This window comes from Neolamprologus multifasciatus, chromosome 2 (genome assembly GCF_963576455.1).
Source record: "Neolamprologus multifasciatus chromosome 2, fNeoMul1.2, whole genome shotgun sequence".
Lineage (NCBI taxonomy): Eukaryota > Metazoa > Chordata > Actinopteri > Cichliformes > Cichlidae > Neolamprologus > Neolamprologus multifasciatus.
In genome coordinates, this window is record NC_140440.1 from 4,842,640 (window position 1) to 4,847,075 (window position 4,436).

The window sequence follows — 4,436 nt, forward strand, 5'->3', positions numbered from 1 at the left end:
CTGGGCCACGAGAGTAGAGGCTCAGGTGTGAAATGTATGGTTTTCAGGGTTTTTATCGGTTTTCAGCATTATTTTGTTATCGTTTAGATCGTTAACTCTGTTTTCATGGGTCTTTTCACGTGTGTTATGAATGAATCTTCTTTTTTTTGGTACCGGTACTAGTTTTATTTTGTTGTATTTATCTGCGACACCTTAAAGGCCGGTCCGTGAAAATATTGTCGGGCATAAACTGGTCCGTGGCGCAAAAAAGGTTGGGGACCGCTGGTGTACAGGCATTGGCTTCACTCAGTTTGAAAGTTTGTTCTTTTTCTTCCACATTTAGCACGGCTAACTGAACTAATGGCACAAGGGTTTTCACAGACTAAATGTCTGAAACAGCTTTCTGATGTGTGTAATATCTGAGCGATTCTGAACAAAGTGGATGTTTGAATGAAATAAAACAGAAAAGGCTGGAGCTTTAATGCGTGTCTGTGGACAGAGCAGCTGCTAATGCTTTGTGTTGCCTCTCCATTACCTCAGAAATATGAAGAAAACATGAGTATTTGTCTTGGAAATGGACAGCAGTGTTCGGCGGAGCACAATTACAGCCTTTTGTATTGGAGAAAATGGTGTGATCTCGGTCAAATGGAGCTTTTATCAGAAAGTGACCATCTTTTTCCGGCGCTCCCTCAGGGAAGGAGACATGTCAGAAAAGGGACCGAGCGTCCAGTAATTTGACTTTATTTATGTGATATGTGACAGCGACGATAAAGCAGAGCGGCACCACAAAGCGCTGATTGATCTTTCACAGGCAATCACGATGAGCAAGGAGCAGAAAATAGGCTGGGCGGCGTCTGACGGTCTCATCTGTGAACGGCATTACCTGACACCGGTGAACCTTCACCCGTCACATCTCGACCCATTTCTGAAGGTAAAAACACGGCATCGCAGGTCAGGAGCGCAGTGATGTTGATGATTAATGAAGACAAATACAGACATACCCCAAACATTTCTTGTCCTTGAGTTCAGTAACAGTCTGAATGGTTGTTAAAAGAGAAAAGTGACAGTTCTGAGATTTTAGTGTGGGCCACATCTGTTTGAGCTTTGTGATCGTGCACAGAGGGCATTTTACTCCTAACACAAGGCAGTAATTTTGACCCAAATGACATTTTGCAACAACATTTGCTATACGGACTTATTTGCACTGATTGAAGCAGTACTGCACCTGAACGCCTCCTGGATGCTCCTCTGCTAATGCGCTCCTCACACTAGATCTTCAGTGTGGGTAATTTTAGCTTCACACACTGCTCTGCAAATCCAATATTTTCACAGACTTCGCCAGCTCCTGACTTCATCTTCAAAAATATTAGATTTAATCTTCGCTTTTGCCCGGGAAGATACATATTTCATTATTCTGAGGAGACGGGAAATATTCGTAAGATTGCAAAAATACCTGTTAAAGCATGGGCCACTGCTGCATAACAGGTTAAAAATGGGACCAAATGATGGAGCAATTGTACAGCATGCTTATTTCAGAAATGGCTCTAACTGCTTTTGGGAAATGCAGTGCTTTTATAAAGCTCTTTTTTTATGGAGGTGAACAAATAGATGCAACCTTTCTCTCTGAGATTTTTCAGAATGTGTGTGCTTTGTTGTTGTCACAAGCTACATATTGGTGAATTAAAGGGGAAGCATTTCAAAAATTCACAGTGCCACCAAAATGACTACAATGGAACAACAGAGTACTGTAATTTGTGCGATGGTTGGACCTTTTTCATATTAGTACTTTTTATAGAGATTTTAGGGGAGATGCTACATGTTCAGCAGTCACGTTGTTGGGTACATCATGCTAGTACTGCATTGGATTCTCATAATTCTCTGTGGCACAGATTCAACAAATTGCTGAAAACATTCATCAGAGATATTGGTCCAATTGACATGATTGACATGGTGATGGCACATTATCCTGGTGGCAGCAGCCATCAGAAGACGGGTACACTGTGGTCATTAAGGGACGAACGTGGTCAGTAACAATACTCACGGAGGCTGTGGTATTTATATAATGCTCAGTTACTAATGGGCTGAAAATGTGTCAAGAAAATACCCCCCACACCATTATCCAGGTCCCCACGAGTTTGAATGCATTTTTCAGACCCCAAAATGTGGTTTTACTGTCAAGGGTTACAATAAGGTTACAGTTAGGTTTAGGCTGAGGGTTAGGAATGGAGAAATGAGCCCGTCTCCGGCCAGAGACAGGAAAGGCACTGTCCATCCCCCCAGTGGTTCGCCTCGTCCAACCCCAGAAAAAGTTTAGGGAAGGTAGGAAGTGTATTTTTTTTTATGATTTTACTGTGAAAGGAAAATAAATCATTTAATAATAAAACAAACCAAATAAATAAAAAACACCTCCTCAAATTAATAAATCAATAATTAGTGTGCTATGCCGCAACTAGTGATGGGATTTCCGGCTCTTTTTAGAGAACCGGCTCTTTTGGCTCAGCTCACTAAAAAGAGCCGGCTCCAAACCGGATCTTCAGGTTGTTTTGTTGCTTTAATTAATTTATTATTAACAATAATATAAAATTCTACACAAAAGGAATTACTAATGTAAAAAAAAAAAAGTGGTTTTATTTATATATGTTTATATATAAATATATGCGGTGGCCCCTTGAGACAAAGCACGTACAAATCACAATAAGGAGCCGGCTCGGGTCATTCACGTCAAAGATCCGGTGTTCTGGTAATTTCTCCTACCCCGTAAACCGTCCTACCCGTTGTTCCTGAGCATCACAACACAAAAAGGGAAGCTAAGCGCATCCGGCTGTGATTTCACGCTACTCCATTGTCATATTTGCAGGAAAATAGGTAAGTAGTAAGTATTAGTACTTTTTATTGACGTTGATACTTGATTTTTTAAGCCTTTGTGATTGTTTGTCAATAGTAAAGTGAAGTCGCTATCTGCTTTCTGCACAAAACTGTCGAATTTGCAGCTTCGGTGAAGTCTGCTGTCAAGTTACTGGACACGTGGTATTTGCACAACACTTTTGAGTCTGCAGCTTCGGTGTTTTAAGGCTGTTTCGGTAATGTCGTTATTTAATACGTTTAATTATTTGCATTGTTAACTGCACATATTGAAGCTCATAAGAAAATGTTTACTGACATTCGTAGATATGGAGAAGAAGTGGGAAGAGATTTACGCGTTCATTTCTGCGGGCTCCTACCCTTCAGGATATGACAAGGCTCAGAGGCAAAACCTCAGAAGATATGCCTCAAAATTCAAACAAAAGGGTCAGTAATTTAGTAACAACTCATATATGTGGTTAAATTCATTTCTAAATATATATTGTTTTACTGCAGATGGAGAACTCTTTGTTGGAACCAGAAGAGTAGTAAAAACCATGGATGATGCCAGGAAGATATTTCATGAGTTTCATTCATCTCCAATTGGAGGACAAATGTGCATAATTTGTTATGAATACTGTTTCTTTTTCAGTTCTTTCTCCCTCACTGATACAGTTTTATCAGTGAGGCCAGGGTGAGCAGGAGAGGAGGAGGGGTTGCTGTCTTATTTAATGAATCATTTCAATGTAAGCAGCTATCTCCTGGAAGTTTTCAGTCTTTTGAATATGTGGCTTTAGAGCTGAAGGCCCCATCCAAAGTTGTGTTTCTTAATGTTTACAGGCCTCCCAAATACTGCACAGACTTTTTTAATGATCTCAGTGAACTGCTGTCTGTGATCTGTGTTGATTTCGACTGTGTAATTATTGTTGGGGACTTTAACATCCATGTGGACAACCCTCAGGACAAAGGGACTAAAGACCTGAGTAACACTCTGGGCAACTTTGGGCTGACTCAGCATGTAACAGAGCCCACACATAATAGAGGACACACTCTTGACCTACTGATCTCCAAGGGCCTGAGCATTGGATCAACATGTGATCAACAGCAGTGATCAACAGCAGTGATCACAAAACGGTGTATAACTGAATACAGTAGTGAGATATTTAACCAGGTCTTCCCATTAACACCTGACCTGTCCAGAGGTTCAATCAATGAGCTCGTCAATAGCTTCAATGCTAAAATGTTAAATGTAATGGACACTATTGCTCCCATTAAGGTGAAGGTTATCTCTGGAAGGAAGAAGTCTCCATGGAGAAACTCCACACTGGTGAAAAATGAAAAAAGAGAGTGTAGGAAAGCTGAGCGCAGATGGAGAAAAACAAGCCTCCAGGTTCATTATGACATCTATAAAGAGAAACTTCACAATTATAATTTACAACTGAGGAGTGCAAGGAGGTCCTACTTCTCTGACATCATCACCAAAAACAGTCATAATGCTCGGGTCTTATTTGCTACAGTTGACAGGCTAACAAACCCTCCTGTGTCAGTGGCAGCTGAACTTCATTCGACCATGGCCTGCAATGACTTCGCCAAATTCTTCACAGAAAAAATCCAAA

The 4,436-nt window shown here is 40.8% G+C and overlaps 1 long non-coding RNA gene across 2 annotated transcripts; it reads left to right on the forward strand.

Moving 5' to 3' along the window:
* Positions 1-2,774: 2,774 nt before the first annotated feature.
* Positions 2,775-3,478, forward strand: LOC146523866 (uncharacterized). Of its 2 annotated transcripts, XR_014869326.1 has the most exons (4): positions 2,775-2,844; positions 2,970-3,059; positions 3,148-3,267; positions 3,337-3,478. It is a non-coding gene; the product is annotated as an uncharacterized LOC146523866 (long non-coding RNA). The 2 variants fall into 2 exon arrangements; XR_014869325.1 differs by having other exon boundaries at positions 2,838-3,059.
* The last annotated feature ends 958 nt before the right edge of the window (positions 3,479-4,436 follow it).